Genomic DNA, 19,977 nt, shown 5'->3' with positions numbered 1-19,977 from the left:
ACCAGGCAATGGCTGCTGATGACTCAGCAGATAGGTCTATATACTCCCCTAAACACATCCCCTCCCCCCCCCCCCATCCTTAGCTCACACGAATGTTGAGGTTCCAGTGACTAAACAAACTAACGAGTCTTAGCGGGACTCGGACCCCAGTCTGGCGTTCACCAGTCGAGGACATTACCACATGAGCCACCACAACCCTGGTATCAAAAATCTTCTTTTACAACTGTTTATTCAAGCCGTCTATTTATTCCTTTCTTATCAAATGCTCCTTCCTTATAACATTTCTTACTGTAACACTTATTTAACGACCTATTATCTTACATAATCCCCACAATAAAATGCAAAAATAACTCTGATCTATCATGTCACTTACGACAGCCATTTTGCCCTTATTCTACATATTTTTAACCCTTTCCATCATTTAAATGTTGCATATAATATGCAAAACTAGAATGGGCACTCAGTGGATTGCATACCTTTGAATTATGTCCATTTTTGCACTAGTATCATGCAAATCGGATAAAAAATTACCCCGATGCAGCAAAAAGAAGGTTTTAATTTTTTATTTACCTTGACCTTTGACCCCATTACGACCAAAATGTAATCAGATTGACCTTGGATTGTGGCCAATCATCCAACCAAATTTAATGAGATTCAACCATGAATCAGTAAAAAATATATTTTTGACCTTTTTGAGACCTTGACCTTGATCATGTTGTATATCACAAGATACGTAATTGAATTATGCACATATTTGCACTAGTTTTATGAAAATTGAATAAAAACTAACCACAATATAACAAAAATTAATTTTTTGCCTTTTCGTGACCTTGCCCTTTGACCTAATAATTCCCAAATTCTAAGAAAATTGTCCTTGGATCACAGCCAATCATCCCACCAAAATTCCATGAAATTTGACCACGATATAGCATAAAATATGTTTTTGACATTTGTGTGACCTTGACGTTCATTGTATAGCATATCACAAGATCTGCAATTTAATTATACTGTACACATTTTGGCACTGGTTTCATGCAAATAGGATAAAAACTGACCACCTTATAACAATAGGACTTTTTTACCTTTATGTTACCTTGACCATGACCTTTGACCCAATCATTCCCAAAATCTAATCAAATTGTCCTTGGATTATGGTCAATCACCCCATTAAATTTCATGAGATTCGGTCAAATAGTTTTTGATGTATGCAAATCACAAACAAACAAACAATGTAAATATATATATGCCTATTAAAATGTAACCTTCTGACGATGGTAACAATCCTCTCTGTAACTGCCATTTCCGTTCAATCGCATTCAACATCCAAACTTCAATTCCACTGTGAAGATGGCTCAACATCCCTGTCTTAAATTCAAACATTGGATTTTATAAATACTCTAAGTTTTTCCCCAATCTTTGACCAAAGCATTCGGCTTTTCTCTTTACTTCAACCAATTTTAGACAATACTTCACTCATCCTACTATCAACAGAAGCATTTACTCTCAAATACTTAAAACAGTCTTTTGAATTCCTTGCTCATCTTCAAGGTTCCCATTTTCCCTAACATCCCTACTTTGAACCACAAAATTCTCCTCTGATGATTAATTAAAAAATCTTTCCTATGTCTCTGCAATATTCTTCACTATCCACAATCAGCAGTGTATCAATTGTAACTATCTAACATTCAAAACTTCACTTGAGACCATTTTATTATAGCATAGACAAATATCTGGAAACAGTTAACTAAATATCAGTTTAGATGCATGACGGGAAATGTTACATCTTTAACAACTAAATAAGTAAAATAATACCAAAAACTAATAAAAGGTTTGCATTTAGAAATAGTAGTACAGATGCCTGCAGCAAAGAGAGATTATTAAATATGATCTTATGATCTACAACGGAGTTAAGTCAATACATCAATAAACAAATAAAATGCACCTATTTTTGCTATTGGTAAATCTTTACTTGAGCACCATCACTGTGTAGTGGATAGTGAAACATTATGTTCTCCCCTAACCCAACATAGGACATAGTGTCCTTACTCATTGAATGTCCCTAGGCTCAAAAACTGACTTAAACTGATTAAGACTAAATTATTCGTACTCATCGAGTATAAAGTATCCCCTTACAGTACAATGGTATATTTAAACAAGTTAAATAATGCTTCCAGTTTAGGTTCATGAGTGATCACATTGCATCAACAACCAGATGGCCACTTGTTAAACAATGATTCTGAACTTAAAAACTAAAGATAAAATATGCATACTACCATACCTTCAATTATAAACGGAGCACAGGGTCACGTTATTAAAGACCCGTGATTTAAACACCTAAAACACGACACAAAAATAAAAGGGACTTGGAAGGCCATCGTAGACTTTCAGTGTTGCCAGATGAGTTAGTCTAAAAAATCCCCCAAACAACACAAAAATCCCCATTTCCACAAATATATTTTCTTCTAATCCTGTAGGCTTTACTAATATAGAAATTACTCACTATAATTCATTTAAGCGCAAGCAAGCTAATTGCGACAATTTAAAGGTTTACTCATTTTTGTTTCTTTTTCGTAGATATTTGTACAGAATATCCCCATCAGGCACCCAAATTCCCAAATCTAGGGATAAATCTTCATATCTGGTAATACTACTAACACCTACTACAAGTTGGCAGCTTGACACCTTCAATCCTTGATTCGAATGTTACTAAACTCATATTGCTTCTCAGTTACGCGGCTTATATAGCTAAAAAAACGGCAAGTATTCCATATGAGACTTAGTCCATTGTAGTGCTAAAACTTAATTATTAGGCTAATTAATGAAGTACGAGTAATGCAATAGACGAGTGATGTTTAGGTAGAAATTTTCTGGATGGTCGCTCATACCTTACTAATCTCTCTCTCTCTCTCTCTCTCTCTCTCTCTCTCTCTCTCTCTCTCTCTCTCTCTCTCTCTCTCTCTCTCTCTCTCTCCTCTCTCTCTCTCTCTCTCTCTCTCTCTCTCTCTCTCTCTCTCTCTCTCTCTCTCTCTTCATATTAATATGTAATAATCGATTGATGAATAAGAAACACCACCAAAGTATTTTGTTTACCTCCTTCTGGCATGTGGCAGGTTAAGGTAAATTATTACACACCAAGCTCGTGTTCAATATCGTTGATTATCCGCGTAGTGGTATTTAATTTGTGAAATTTCTCTTTAATCGGACAAATTATTCAAAATGCAGCTTTAAATACTGTTATATACCGTAGACCGTTTTTTGTGTGAGGTACAGAGACTCGCATAATGCATTGCTTAGTCGTGCCCTGTCAGCTATGCAAAGGTATGTAAGATTCATGATTGGTTTTAGTCTATAGGGATAAAATTTACTGGTAGGGCATGTTCTCAAGAATATTAGTTTCCAGCATATATTTTCATGGCTATTTCTCATATTTTATGTATTTATGATCTTTAGCGTTGTTGCAATTGTTGTATATAATAAATATAGGGAAATCTGGAAAAACTATTTTTTTTTTTCTTTTTTGGAGACCCAAAAACGTATGTAGCATACCATTCAGTGACGGCACATATCCACATATGCATAAGTCATTCTATAACTTGTCTATAAAGTACTTAATATTTGTTGCTTGTAACAAAAGCTTTTATAAAACTCAATAATGTGGTAAGTATATACAGTAAGGTTTCACCTTTCATCAATGTAACTTTAGGTATTTTTGGTGTATCAAATGCTAACACTAATTCCAAATTAGATTGAATCTAAACAAAGATTTCTAATTCACAATCTTTTAAATTTATATAAAGTAGCTTAAGGTAGTCTATTTATTTTGGAAAAACGTTATTAAAGGCATCACACGCCATATTCATTACTGTAGGTACTGAGTTAAAGTAAATTTATGGGATTCTTAGGTATACAAAATTACTGACTACTCTATGGTTATGTGTGCAACACTCAGCCCCTTCAGGTAAAGTTTTTCTGTATTACAGATTCTGATTTCGAACAGAAAATATATGTTTTCCTGTAGTAAATAACGTGATTTGACCGAATTTGACCTTCATTTCAACTGCAAACAAACAGAACAACCAATTTGACTAACTTTAGGTTGCCGTCCCGGTTGCTGTTATTACGGATGAAATGAAGGTGACAATTGGTTAAATCACGTAGTAAATAACGTGATTTGACCGAATTTGACCTTCATTTCAACTGCAAACAAACAGAACAACCAATTCGACTAACTTTAGGTTGCCGACCCGGTTGCTGTTATTACGGATGAAATGAAGGTGACAATTGGTTAAATCACGTTATTTTCTACAGGAAAACACATATTTTCTGTTAAAATTATTAAATATAATTACTATTGTTATATATGTTGTGTTGAAATGTTTATATATAATGACTTGTTCAATGGTGTCACTTCACTCACGTATGTACTGAGAACGATAACATTAGAAACGTTACCAATGATACACAGTGTTACCAACGTTGGGTGGGATTGCTAACGTTGCCAATGTTACGGTAATATTACCATGTGTATATTAAAGGATTTTTCCATATACTGTTTACACAAAATATAAAAAGTACAAAAAGGGTACAGAACCTAACAAACCCACCTAACCTAACCTAGTAGTTCCCCGGTTACAAACCTCACGTATTTACTGAGAACGGTAAAATTAGCCATGTTACGAATCATACACAGCGTTACCAACGATACGGTGACATTACTAGCGATAGTAATGCTAGATATTACCATGCGTATTTTAAATAATTTTTTCCATATACACTTTACACAATATATAAAAAGTACAAAAATGGGTACAGAACCTAACAAACCCACCTAACCTAACTTAGGAGTTCCCAGGTCACAAACCTCACGTATGTACTACGAACGATAAAATTAGCAATGTTACCAATGATACACAGTTTTAACAACGTTACAAAGGCATTACTAACGATAGCAATGCTGCGGTAATATTATCATGTATATTTTAAAGAATTGTTCCATATACACTTTACACAATATCTAAAAAGGTACAAAAAGAGTACAGAACCTAACAAACCAACCTAACCTAACCTGAAATTTAACAGGTCACAAACCCAATATAATAACTTTTGTTGAATGACTTACCTTTATGACCCGGACGACGAAACTTGTGGATCTTCCATGGGGGTAGGCGACTTTTTCCCAAAAGTGTACCTTTATAAGCAGTAACAGTATAACCACACTGACGTTTCTTTTTGGTTTTAGATATCTGGGTTTGGGTATGACAGTAAAATATGTGAATGTCTTCCCTGTAAGACAGGAAGGAACAGCACATTGGGCACTCACTGTAAACGTTGAGATATTACATTGTGTGTTTTAAGGAAATTATCAACATTGGATGTCGAATCATAAAAATCACCATGGAATTTAGCAAATGCTTTTAGGTATGGAATACTGCAGCCGTAACAAGTTTCTATAACTTCCTCCATCGCAAAATACGAAAAAATAAATCTCACTTGAAATGACGGACACCTTACAAGGACAAATGTTTCCAGGGAAAAGGATTTGGTGGAAGGGGTATGAATAGATCACTTAAAGAGATGAAGGAAGGGGGTAGGGAAATATTAACTGACAACCTCCTTGTGCAAACTTTGAATACGTATGGGTTCGTGATTGGTTAACAGGAAAACAACGGAGTCTAGAGGGTAAACACGAATGAACTGGAATGGGAAACTTGTCCAGAGCAAGTATTTATGTGAAATCGGGGTGTGACAAGGTAATAACAAAAGAAATAAAAGCAATATAGGAAGTTAAAATGGAATTTATGATAAATAATATTTAATGGGCATATAAAATGAGGTGATTTTATAAGGTATCAGATAATAAAACGAGTAATTCTTGGGTCAAACGTAATATGTATACGAGGGTATTACATAACTAATCAAGTAATAGACTTGAACAGAGCTGGTAGAGATACGAAGTTACATTTTACGATTAAAGAAGAAATCCTATTGATGGAGGAAAAGTCTCTGCGCAGGTTTTTGTGCAGAAGGTTGAAACCTGCTATGTACGAACAAACGAACGGGAGCGTCTACAACCGGCAAGTAGAATGAGAAAAATTAAGTGAAAAACACTGATAATGATAGCATGTTATACTAACATTTGATCTACATCAGACGTTGGCAGCACTGGTTACTGTATATTTTCATGAGACATAGTCTTTGCAACGGCGCCTTCAAAGTTTATGCAGTTATACTGTTTTGTCTTTTCCTCCGATTATTATACATCCAAGAAGGTAATGTACAGAGAAGAAAAGGCTTGCTTTACGATTATATATCGTTTTCCCAGTATGTTTTCCCCACCCAAAACCCCGAGTTTCCACTGGGGGTCTCCCATTATCGTAGGATATAGATATATATATTTCTGAAACTATTCATTTGTGACGGGAACGAGTGTCATTTTCAAAGAGAGCGTAATTTTTTTTATAAGAAAAAGTAGTTTTTTTCCTTGGTCACATTGCCCTGTAATACAGTAAAATAATACCCCCCTTCAGATAGCGTATATCCACATGTGGACGATTGTAGGGAACATGAGTTATAGTAGTCGGGAAACTCAAAAGCAAGTGTATTACACCCTTCTTTTAAGGCCAGATATGAATAATTCAAAGTAATATTTTGATAGAGACCCAGCCAGCAATTTCCGCTTGCCAGTACATAGGAGTTTGTTTTTTCTTTTTTTCGCAAGTGAAGCGAGCGCACGGCTCGGCAAAAACCCATCAGATTTCATTCACTCGTGCATGGCACAGCAAAAACCATTAGATTTCAGTAATATTTCAATAGAGTCCATAATGGTTTTTGCTGCGCTATGTGCTCGCTTCGCTTGTGAAAAAAGAAAAAACATTCAGCTCCTATGTACTGTACTGGCAAGCAGTAATGGCTGGGTCGGTCTCTACCTAGATATTACCTAATTCAATCCAAAATTAACAGGAGGATATTCATCTCAAAGAAATAACCTGTTACAGTCTCGTAAATAATATGAAATGCTGTATGAAAATGTTAAGACAGTAGGTTAGTACGCACCAAGATATGTACAGTACATGCGAATGAACAGGAGCGAATACAACGGCTTTGTAGAATGTAAACAAACAAATAAAAAATATCCCAGTAGTACAGGATATAAATAATTTGTGCAATTATATATATATATATATATATATATATATATATATATATATATATATATATATATATATATATATTTATTTATTTGCAGTGAAAAGTTTTATTTTTGGAGAAAACGGACATTTTTCATTAGGAAATCCCCTTTTAATAGTATAAAATGCTGTCCCATCCTTACTATAATAAAACCAACAATATTTGTAGTGGATATGTTTTGACTTATCCTAATCTACTTGATTGAGGGTTTTTTTTGCTTTCAGTAACCCCATCAAAAGAGTTCTTGGTAGCTCTTATGAAAAAGCTTTGTCAATAAATTACCATCTGGTCTTGAAACTATACCTATTTATACTGTATACAGTACATGTAATTTACTACTTGTTTACCTTTCAGGTACTGTACTTTACTAAGCAAAAAAAATTTTTAAGTTTTATCTGCCCAAAATTTTAAGCAGCAACAATTATGTCTCAGAAAAGCTATAGACATAGTGATTGTACTTGGTTTACGCACAGTAAAAAAAGCATCACATCTGCAAACAAAATTTAATTTGGAATGAAAATTAGATGCCTGCACTGTATATAGATTGCTACTCGCCCCTCATTGTACCATAGAAAATATTTAGCACCCAACCCCTTCTGAAACAAAAGTCTGTATAAGCAAGAAACATTGTATTCTTCTAGCAATACTGGATTTGAAGTTGCAGGATAGAGTAACACATTTTTTCCTAATTGAATGCTATGATTTAGTTCTTGGGTAAATTTTATGTACAATACTTTTTTATGAAGTTTTTTGTTCGCTTTCCGTGTTGTTGTACTGGACTTCTTTTTTGGTGACGTACACTGATCTAGGGTTTTGGCAATCGCTTTTGTTATTATTTTTGAACTATTTGTTTGCTTACGATGACTGATAAACTTCAGTTTTGTGTTTGTGTAAATGAGGTATGCAAGGTGAGGTTACCGAAATTTTCGGTAGACCCTCACACTGTTTGTTTAAAGTACAGGAGTTTTGAATGTGCGCTTGATAATAGGTGCAAGGAATGTGAGGTTTTGAGCGAGAAAGAATGGTTAAGTATAAAACGCTATGTCCGTAAGTTAGAGTTAGATCAAATCAGGAGGGCTTCGAGATCTAAATCTAATTCTGCTAGTGAGCTTAGCTTAAATATTTCTTCACATCCCTTGATTAATTTCAGCCTTTAAAGGTAAGAGTGAGCGTGTCATTAGTGCTCTTAAAAGTGCAGTGGAGGTGGCGACTGATCGAACCTGTCACGCCCCTAGGTCTAGACCTCTACCAAGCTCCCAGGACCAAGGAAGAAGGTACGTCGACGGCCGCAAGGGAGTGAGAGGTATGCATCCTCGGTCAGCCGTCGCCTCAAGCAGTCCTGTTGCATTTTCCCAGGCTGCTCATGACCGCCATGGAAAAGGCGTGTCAGAAGTGATGGTGTCTTCTCTGAGCCCCTCGCCTAGACGCAAATGGCAGTATGAGGCTTCGAGACCGACCAAGAGGAGATGGAATCAAGCTGTCCAGACCCATTCTCGCTCTCCCTTATCGAGTAGCCATGGACGCCTTTCCGACAAAGAAGTCAAAGCCTAGAAATGGAGGGAAGGAAGATTCTCCTATTCTTGTAAGTAACGAGAGACTATCGAGAGAGCCTTCTCCTACGACCAGCGCTACTCGGCAGCCATCGCCTTCGGAAACGCAGGATCCAGCAGCAGTCGCGAAGTCTTTTATGAAAGTTATGCAGAAGCAGCTGTCTTCTCTGGTACAAGCTTTTAGCCGCCCTTCCTCCCAGTCGGGCAGGCGTAAGGATGACAATTTACCGATTAAGAAATCGGCCTCAGAGGGAACGGAGTGCCTCTCCCAGGGAATCGCGGCGCGATTCGTCATGCGCGCGGTACCGCGCTTCGTCTTCCTCGACACGCCGCCAGGATGCTCACGATTCTTGTCGCCAGGATGCTCACGATTCTTGTCGCCAGGATGCTCACGATTCTTGTCGCCAGGACGCTTCCGTCTCTCGCTCGCGACACCAGGACGCTTCCGTCTCTCGCTCGCGACACCAGGACGCATCCAGCCTGCCTCTCCAGGACTCTTCCGCTTCATGACGCCAGTATGCATGCAGCTTTCGTTGCAAGGACGCTTCCAGCTCTCGGCGCCAGGATGCATCCTCCTCCCGCCTCGAGGACGCTTCTAGCGCGCGACGTCAGGACTCCTCCATTGCGTGGCGACAGGACCCCTCCGGCGCCAGGACGTACGCATCCCTCGATGTCAGGACGCATTCACCCCTCACCAACAGGACACCTCCGACGTTTTGCTTTTCTCGGACTCAGATGAGCAATTGGAAACTGATCGACTTGTTAAAGCAACCTCAGACTTAGTCCCTGCAGCCCAAAGAGAGACTGAGTTGGGATTAGGGCAAGATCTAGAGGATATCTCAGAGGATGAGGATAAGCCTGCTAATGCGGCTGGAGATTATAAGGTTCTCTCTCAACCCCTCCTTGAGCTTTATGGGGAGGAGTTTCAACCTGCTGCTCCTCGTTCTCCTCAGTCACAGTTTAGCAGGAAGAAGGCCAAAAAGCAGCCGGCTTTCATCAAAATGAAGCTGTCCATCTCGGCTAGGAAGGCTCACGCTAGAATGGATGACTGGCTGAAAGAGCGTAGGCAAGCGGTCAATACTACTTTCTCGTTTCCACCAGCTAGACTTGCGTCTAAGGCGGGCATGTGGTACGAGACTGGAGAAGCTCTAGGCCTGGGAGTGCTTGCCTCCTCCCAGGGGGACTTCTCTGGCATTGTTGACTCTTCCAGAAGACATGCTCTTAATAACTCGGCGAAGGTATTGTGGTCTATGTCTGAGCTTGACCACCTCGTCAAGGGAATTTTAAATATTAAACTTAGCCGGTGAATATATAATAGCTGACGTCTCCGACAGCTCGACAGATTCCAAAAACTCGCGAGCGATCGCCGTGAAGGTTGCGGGTGTGACCACCAGCGCCGACTATCGGCCAGATACCGCATATACTTATGACCTCGAGTTTTCGACCGAATTGGTGAAGTACTTGGTTTTGGTTTTATTGCTTTCGCCGTGTTGGATTATTCAATACTATCTTCAAAAGAAATGCTTTTGAAAGGAGAGGAAAAGTGTTTTGCCCTTGCTTTTTTTTTTTTAATCTCTGGTTTTTTCCATAGAGAAAAGATGGCCGACCCTTCCCTCAGTGTACGGAAGTGTGTTAAAGGCTTTTAGTAATTATTTTATCACTTTATAAATTATTGTTGATATTTATAGATTTACCTCTATATATTTTATATTTTATATCTCACCCGCCTTTATTAGGCCTCTTCGATTAGCTTTCCATTTATACTAAACATCAAGATAAATTTTATGTTTTTGTTTATATGCGGCCGTTACCTATTCTTTGTAGGCGGTCCTAACTTGGAAAACGAAGTTAAACAACGTTGAGCCCATTCAACTTTTATTTTTGTTTAGTTTAAAACAGTTGCGCTGTAAGAGTGATGAAATGAATATTTTTTAGAAAATATTTTAAGAAATATGTTCTTTGAATAGTCTTCGTGCTGTTTTTTCAAAGATGAACTAACGTTTGGTTTATTTATGCTACGCAGATTGCGCTCTATCGTTACAATAGAGAAATAGAGAATCACGGTTTCACTTTGCAGAAAGAATAAATCGATTTTGACGTTTTGTTCATTCTTCTTTCAAACTGAAGTGTTTTAGATACTAATTTAAAGGAACTTGTTAATTTTCAATTTCTTAGTCCTTTCAGTTTTTTCCTTTAGTCAAATAACCTGTTATTGACGAAGGGTGAGTGGGCCATTCTCTTGTGAATGACAAGAGAGAGAGAGAGAGAGAGAGAGAGAGAGAGAGAGAGAGAGAGAGAGAGAGAGAGAGAGAGAGAGAGAGAGAGAACGATCCGATCTTTATTCTCGTCCCAAGTCTCTGTACGGAGAGAGAGGATAAAACGTTTTAGTTTTTATTCTCGTCCCAAGGCACTGTACGGTGAGAGATTGAAAACGTAGTCCTTAGTGAATTAGTGTTTAGTCTCCTCCCCAGTCACTGATCTTTTTAACTTTATATATTTCCGTTTTATTCGATATATATGTATATGTTTATTGATTTTTGCATGTGTGTTTCATTTTGTACTAATGTGCTTACATTATACGACTCATTTCGCAATTCTAACCTTTTGATGTAAGGGAGAATTGCGTGCTTCAGGTAGAAATCAGTTTTATTCATGTCTAATGTAAAATTATTGAAAAATACGATATCAGTGAAGTAAGTGCAAAAAAAAAAAAAAAAAAAAACATGTTCTGTGTTGCGGAGGGTTCGTTTGTTCGTGCTTGTCACTTGCCTAGTCCGAGACCTCTTTCAGGCTCCCCTGCACCAGGGAGAAGGAATGTCGTAGGACCTAAGGGAGTGAGGAGTGTAAACCAACGAACAGACGTTCCCTCAAAGGTATCAGACGTTGCTCGGCAAGCACGTCCTTGCCATAAGACAGGAGAGACGAAGTTTCTCCTCGTCTTCCGATGATTCGTCTCTTTAAAAGCCCGGGCATATAGTTTCGAGACGTTTGAAATGTTTATTAGTTCCTTCAGAACAAGTTCAACGTCCTAGCTGTAGTCACAATAAGAGTCCCGTTCATAGCGATGACGTTCATGCACAGACGTTTCTGCCACAGACTCGACGTGACGTTGAGCGGTAGACACCGTAGACACAACGTGACATCGAGTGTCAGTCACCGTAGTCTCGATATAGCATCGATCAGCAGTCACTGCGGTTTACTACGTGACGTTTGAACGTCAGCCACTGCAGTCACAGGTTGATCCGAAGTTAGATATGCTGTTAAAGCTTTCTCCTTCAATAGAAGCTTTCGATCCTGTTCCTGTGCGAAAGGATCCTTTGCTTTTTGTACGTCACGGTTCTGGGATACGTGATTCGGGTCTTCAATCTTCTAGACGAGCTTTGTTACGCCACGCTGACGTTATCTCTAGTGACAGCTTTGCTGTTAAGCGAGATGCGGAGCATAAATCTCGATGTAACTTTGATCGCTTTGAACGTCAGCCACCGCAGTCACAGCGTGACGTTGAGATGCAGACACCGCAGACACAACGTGACGTTGAGCGGTAGATACCGTAGACATGACGTGACGTCGAGGGTCAGTCATCGTAGTCACGATCTAGCATCGAACAGCAGTCACCGCTGTTACTACGGGACGTTTGAACGTCAGTTACTTCTGTCACGACGTGTAGTTGAATAACAGCCCCGTCCAGCTAAGGACACGAAGAAGACCACTGCAGCGAAGCCGAAGGTGTCTAAGCCCTTTCCTGCCAAGAGCAGAAGGAGCAAGAAGTCCTCCAGGGGAGGCAAGAACCCTAGAGGTAACAGCCGAGGTCGTAAACGCTAGGGTTGGCAATCCCCCTGCATGTCCACCAGTGTGGGGATGTCTACAAAGTTGCGCGACAAGGTGGCAGCAACTCGGGGCAGATGCCTAGATGATCTCCGTGATCACTCTAGGTTATCGCGTCCCGTTCACAACCCCTCTACCTCCCCTGACAGCGAATCCAGTGTCGTTGAGCTCTTTTGTCATGGGATCGGCAAAAGGGCAAGCCCTTCGGGCAGAAGTCCAGGCCATGTTGAAGAAGGATGCTCTCCAGGAGGTCGTAGACGGGTCCCCAGGCTTCTACAGTCGACTCTTTCTTGTGAGAAAGGCGTCTGGAGGCTGGAGACCAGTCATCGACCTATCAACCCTGAACGGGTTTGTCAAGCAGACTCCGTTCAGCATGGAGACGGCAGACACGGTCAGACTTGCGGTGAGACCACAAGACTTCATGTGTACACTGGACCTGAAGGACGCGTACTTCCAGAACCCAATCCATCCGTCTTCAAGGAAGTACCTAAGATTCTGCCTAGACAACAATATCTACCAGTTCAAGGTGTTGTGCTTCCGTCTCTCCACAGCCCCTCAGGTGTTCACCAGAGTATTCACCCTCATCTCTTCGTGGGCTCACAGGATCAGCATCTGTCTCCTCCGTTATCTGGACGATTGGCTGATCCTAGCAGACTCGGAGGCAACCCTTCTTCGCCACCGAGACAAGCTCCTCGAAGTTTGCCAGGATCTAGGGATCATGGTAAATCTCGAGAAGTCCTCCCTGCAGCCCTCTCAGAAACGGGTATATCTAGGCATGTTCATAGACACCAATCTCCACAAAGCCTTCCCATCAGACGACAGGATAGCAAGGCTGAGGAAGGTCGCAAGACCTTTCCTCAATCGAGAAGAACTCCCAGCCCAATCGTGGCTTCGTCTCCTCGGCCACCTCTCCTCCCTGACCCGTCTCGTTCCCAACGGTCGCCTTAGAATGAGATCCCTCCAGGGGCGACTCAAGTCTTGGTGGAGTCAAGGCCACAACTCCCCGGACACTTTGATCCCTATGGGCCCTGCGGAACGGACGGACCTCCGGTGGTGGGTGGTGGACGAGAACCTACAAAAGGAAGTGGATCCTCTCGTCCCTCCCCCAGATTTGATGCTGTTCTCGTACGCATCAAAGAAAGGGTGGGCGTCCCACGTTCTGAACCACAGGACTTCAGGCCTGTGGTCAGAATCAGAAAGGTACCTTCACATAAACCTGTTAGAAATGAAGGCCGTGTTCCTGGCACTTCAGAAGTTCCACCAAGTCCTGGTGGGCCACTCTGTGGTGGTGATGAGCGACAACACCACGGTGGTGGCTTATATTAACAAGCAGGGAGGTACCTTTTCAGAACAGCTATCCCATCTTGCAGTAGAGATCCTGAGATGGTCCGAAGTCCACTCGATCTCACTAGCGGCTCGCTTCATTCAAGGCAAAAGGAATGTGCTCGCCGACAGTCTGAGCAGAGCGACGCAGATAGTGAGTACAGAGTGGTCTTTGGATCCTCAGATAGCCAACAAAGTCTTGACTTTGTGGGGTTCCCCGACTCTGGATCTGTTCGCTACAGCGCTGAATCACAAGCTCCCGCTGTACTGCTCCCCAGTCCCGAACCCCAAGGCTCTCTGGCAGGATGCCTTCCAACAACGGTGGGACAACGTCGATGTGTATGCCTTTCCCCCTTTCTGTCTGATGAGGAGGGTACTCAACAAGAACAGAACATCGGTCAATCTCTCGATGACCCTGATAGCTCCGCTATGGCATCACGCAGAATGGTTCCCGGACCTTCTGCAACTCCTCACGGAGGTTCCGAGGGAACTCCCTCCACGTCACGAGCTACTCAAACAACCACACTCCATCATCTACCACAAAGCCGTGGCTTCGCTTCGGCTTCACGCCTGGAGACTATCCAGCATCTCCTCACAGAGAGAGGGTTTTCACAACAAGTTGCCGAAAGGATATCTGGCCACCTGCGCAAGTCATCCGCAGGAGTCTACCAGGCGAAGTGGCGAGTTTTCTGTGGTTGGTGTCATGGAAGGGGTATCTCTCCCCTCAATGCCACTTTACCAGCAATAGCGGAGTTCCTCGTTTATCTGCGGGAGGAAATGCGCCTTTCAGTCTCGGCAGTGAAAGGCTATTGCTCAGCCTTAAGTCTTGCCTTCAGGCTTAAAGGAATGGACATTTCTTCCTTGCTGGAACTTTCCCTTCTCATACGGAGTTATGAACTTACCTGCCCTCAGTCGGAAGTGAGACCACCTCCATGGAACGTGGTTTGAGTCCTCAGGTCTCTGAAGAGACCTCCCTATGAACCATTACGCCAGGCTTCTGATCGCCACCTTACCTGGAAGACGGTTTTCCTGCTAGCTTTGGCCTCGGCCAAGCGAGTCAGTGAGCTACATGGTCTCTCGTACGACGTCGCCCATTCAAGGGGATGGGGGGAGGTAACGTTCACCTTGCCCCTGAGTTTGTTGCCAAGACTCAGAACCTGGGAGTGCTGGACCCAAGGTTCGACTCTTTCCACGCTTCGAGTCTCCGTTCTGTAACAGATGACCCAGACCATCTCCTACTGTGCCCAGTTAGGAGTCTGAGGTTGTATCTTAAAAGAACAGCTGCAGTTCGTCCCCAGGTGCGAGCCTTGTTCGCGAGCACCGGGGAGACAAAGAGGAGGGTCACCAGGAATACAATCTCAGCCTGGATTTGCAAGGTGATACATCTGGCCTTGAATCCTGACCCTCCTCCGTCACGTCGCCCTAGAGCTCATGACGTCAGGGGCGTAGCTACGTCCCTGGCCTTCAAGAAGAACTTTTCAATGACGCTGATCCTTCAAGCTGGGGTGTGGAAGCGTCAGACCACCTTCACGGCCCACTACCTGCAAGACGTGACACACAGGAGGCTCAATACGTTCTCTATCGGCCCTGTGGTGGCTGCACAACAGCTGGTCTAACCTCAGGCTCCTTATTGGACAAGTAGCAGAAGGTTGAGGGCATTGGGCATTGTTACCCGGTTTTAGTCTGTGTGAATGAAAAGATCTGTCTGACCCTTATTCTTTTCTTCATCCTCTCTTCCCTTGGAGAAAGCAGCCTCCTGGGTTCTCTGCACAGCTGACCTCGAACCTCTGCAGGTAAACCATGCTCCCTTGTGTTCCTAGTATTAAGATGTAATACTGTCATGTCCCCATACCTTGACGAGGTGGTATTGGGAGAGTCCTAGTCTAGATTTCCATCTGAAGAACTCCAGGTCAACTTCCTAGGACGAGTCACTTCTCGCCTTCACACACAGCTTACGTAGGCCGCAGCAGTTTCACATCTGCCAGCGAGGAGCAGGGACCCCTTACTTCTTGAGTATCTACACACTCGAATTTGGGGTCCCCTTGCATGCCAAAGCCAGTATGGCAGGGGACTTACCGCCCTTCCTAAGGGTTAAGTCACTCCATGTAAATAGCGTGGTTTGTATTTCAGTTACGGAACAAATGACAAATTCGTAGATAATTTGTATTTTTCCTAACTATACAAACCCTAGCTATTTACACATATGTACCCGCCAGCCCTGTCCCCCAAGATAAGTCCTACCTCTAAGCAAAGTGAAGCATTCACCGGTGTGTGTGAGGGGGGGTGGGTAGCTAGCTACCCCTCCCTACCCTCCGCTAACTAGCGGCGGGGCAGTAAACCCTCGTTAAAACTTTTATGGCTCGTCATTCAGCTACGCCGAAGTAATTACCCCATGTAAATAGCTAAGGTTTGTATATTTAGGAAAAATACAAATCTATGAATTTGTCATATTACCAAACAGTTCTTCACTCAAGAGGTTAACTACTGCACTATAATCGTTCAGTGACTACTTTCCTCTTGGTAAGGATAGAAGAGTCTCTGTAGCTGTGGTAAGCAGCTCCTCTAGGGGAAGGACACTCCAAAATCAAATGATTGTTCTTTAGTCTTGGGAGTGCCATAGCCTTTGTACTATGGAAGTGCCATAGCTTCTGTACTATGGCTTTCCATTGTTTTGGGGTAGAGTTCTCATGTATGAGGGTACACTCGGGCACACTATTTTATCTTATTTGTCTTCCTCATATTATTTTGAAGTTTTTATAGTTCATACAGTATATGAAATATTTAATTTAATGTTTTTATTCTTAAATTTCTCGTTGTATATATCGTTATTTCATATCCTCACTGAGCTATTTTCCCTGTTGGTGCCCTTGGGCTTATAGCTTCCTGCTCTTGTTGTATATATCCTTATTTCATATTCTCACAGAGCTATTTTCCCTGTTGGTGCATCCTGCTGTTCCAACTAGGGTTGTAGCTAAGCAAGTAATGATAATGATAATAATAAGAGCTCGGGTTAGTGCACATGATATCTGGAGAGTCAGCACAACCCTAGATTTTAAAAAGCATACAGTATCTCATTGGTGCAGGTACAACGGGCGGGGGTGTGGAAATGTTGACAACATTTACTGCCCATTACCGGCAGTAATCAACCCACAAGTCCCTAGACCACTTTTTCCTTAGGGCCTGTAGTATAGCAGCTGTACAGCAATTGGTATAGCTAACTCAGCTGCTCTGACAGCACCATTAGTATCGGATTGAGGGCAGAGGCTATGTATTAAGTGTGGGATGAAAGTAAAGAATGACGGGCCTTATCCTTTCCTTTCATTCTTCTCTCTCTTGGGGTACATCATCGGAAACCTTACCACCTGGACTCTAATTCTGATGCAATTAAGCTCCACTCAACCTGCAGCAGTTCTATATTATAGTATACAGTAGGAGATTCATTCCCCACACTTCTTAGGAGGGGTAGTGTATAGTAACCAGGCAAACCTATCACTATAAAGATGCCACATGGGTGGACCAAGTAAATCCATTATGAAGACGTAGCTTAATCGGTCGGATCAAGACAGATTCATTGCCATATCCCTTAGAGTTATGACCCAGAGATTTTTAGCTGTGTCCTTTCTTGCATGGGCTGTGAATTCACTGGTATAACCACACCACTGTGCATGAGATTTAAGGAACCTAAACTCTCCATGAATTTCAAGTTTAGAAATACCAGAGTTGGTTTCCAGCTTGTTGGAATGGGGACTTTACTGCCTAAGGAGGAGTTTATATTTTTTCTAACTACAGTATACAAACCCGAGTCCTTTATTCATGCTTTCCCTCCATCACCAATGCCCTAGAAAATCCCAGCTGCAATCAAATGGAATACTCAGTGAACAAGAAAGAGGGCCGGGATTTCCCCGCCCCTGTTTGCCAACTATGAAAAACTTTGTTATAAAATTTTAACAGCGGTATTTCAGCTTCACTTTTATCATTCTCCTTTGTAAAGAACTCAGGTTTCTATAGTTATGAAAAATGCAAATTATCTCCAAATATAATATTGAAGGCACCACGATACCTTAAAGATTTACCAAAACAGGTAAGTCCTATATATGTTAACCTTTGTGGTTGATCCTATTTTGGGGTAACTATGTCTTTTTAAACATAAAACTTACCCGCTGGTTATATAAGAATGGCTAAAGTCCTTGGACGCCCGGCAGAAATTCAAAATCTCGCGGCAATCGCAGATATCCCATGTGTATACTAGCGCCCTCGCGGTAGACAGGCCGAACTATTCCAACCAATTCAGACCTTCTCTGCCGCCATTGCTGGCTGGAACGATTGGAATTCACTTGCAACCTACTTTGATTTGAATGGTTTATTTGGTGATGTACACTGTCTTTTGGTTTTGGGCTTTCGCTTTATTGATTTCTCTTTCATATTATCTTGAAATCTTTGTTGTTTTGGGTTTATTTAGATAGTTTTGACCCTTGTTTATGTTTTGATCTCTCTCATAACTATTCAATATGGCCGACCCCTTCCCTGTATACAGTATAGGAAGTGTATTAAAGGATGTCATACTCGTCTTCCTAAAGCTTCTGTTGATCCTCATATGATTTGTATGAAATGTAGGGGGCAAAACTTGTACTTTTGGAGATCGGTGCAAAGAAGGCTTTTCTTTGACCGAAAGTGAGTGGTTAGCTTTTGAGCGCTATACTCGGAGACTAGAGAGAGACAGAATTAGACGCAGTTCTTCTCGTTCTGTAGATTTACCAGTATCCAATGTCATTGATCCTAATCCTTCCCCTGTAGTGGTAGATCAGGAACCGAAGGAACCTACGATGAAGGATATGTTGTCCACGATTCAAGCTCTCGGCGTAAGAGTTGAATCACTAGCGGCGGACAAGAACCAGATTATGTCCGAAATTGATTTGCTTAAAAGATGTCGCACAGGCGACCTATCAAGTGCGAAAAGTTCGGCTAATGTGTTCAGTGTTGTGGAAGGTGCGTCTGCGCGATCCTGTCGTTCACCTAACCTTAGACCTCTTTCGAGCTCCCGAACCTATGGGAGAAGTAACGTCGAATGGCGAAAGGGAACGAGAGGCGTCATCACTCGCGCAGACGTCCCCTCGAGCGTACTTGCTGTCGTATCACAGGTCACTAACCCTCACCATAGGGAAGGTGAGGTTAGTGCATTATCGCCATCTTCGGATGAAGTTACGCGTGATGAGGTCTGGCATCAGGCCTCTAGACCTCATAAGAGAAAAGCAGACGCAGTGGTACAGCAGCATGATTCTCCTCCGCAAGAGCTTGGCTGTAGCCATTGGGATACACCTGAGCGTTTTTGAGCCCTTGGCGAGGGTTCACCTGCGAAATGCTCTGACGGGAGTTCTGAAATAGATAATGTTGGTACAGTCAGATTCGGAGCTGATCCCTGGTTCTGGTGTTACGGTTCATGCACCGCCACTTCCAGAGGAATGGTGCTCATCTCCCGAAAGTGGGGAGCGATTTGGAAGCGATGAGGAAGGCGAATTTGCGTTGGAAGAGGCTGCACGCGTGTTGCCCAAGGGTGATCCCAAATGGTCTATGCTGTTGAGCATGAAGCAGCAACTCTCGTTGTTTATGCAATTTTATCGGCCTGCTGTTGGCAGTGCGGTTGGGCGCCAGTCTTCCGGTTTAGACGCGTTGTCGCACAGGCAGCCTGTTGATTCTGGTGCTGACGCGTAGTCGCACAGGCGATCTCCCAGCCGCAGTGTTCAACGACAGGTTGAGGTGGATGCGTCTCGTCAGGGACCTGCTTCTCAGGATCAATCGACCGCTCATAGCGCCGAACGTCGGTCTTTCAAACGCGACGACGTTCACCAAACAACGGAGCGGGCCGTTAAGCGGCAGGACAGAAGCGGACGCGATACGGAGCGTCAGCGTCAGTGTCAGTCAACCCATGACACCGCACGTCAGTCTACTCATGACGGCGCACGTCAGTCATCCCATGACGCCGCGCATCAGTCTACCCACGACAGCACACGTCAGTCAATCCATGACGCCACACGTCAGTCTGCCCATGGCAGCAAGCGTCAGTCAACCCATGACACCACGCGTCGGCCAACCC

At 42.4% G+C, this 19,977-nt stretch overlaps 1 long non-coding RNA gene across 1 annotated transcript in view; it reads left to right on the top strand.

The window, feature by feature from the left end:
- Positions 1–3,148: 3,148 nt before the first annotated feature.
- Positions 3,149–19,977, top strand: part of LOC137632838 (uncharacterized) — a 484,672-nt gene continuing 467,843 nt past the window's right edge. Inside the window, exon 1 of the long non-coding RNA XR_011042130.1 lies at positions 3,149–3,318. This is a non-coding gene — a long non-coding RNA (uncharacterized lncRNA). The remainder of the gene's footprint in view (positions 3,319–19,977) is intronic.

The sequence above is a fragment of the Palaemon carinicauda genome, chromosome 42, assembly GCF_036898095.1.
Source record: "Palaemon carinicauda isolate YSFRI2023 chromosome 42, ASM3689809v2, whole genome shotgun sequence".
Classification (NCBI taxonomy): domain Eukaryota; kingdom Metazoa; phylum Arthropoda; class Malacostraca; order Decapoda; family Palaemonidae; genus Palaemon; species Palaemon carinicauda.
The sequence above is the reverse complement of the archived record's forward strand: the minus strand, read 5'-3'. Positions and strand labels throughout refer to the sequence as shown.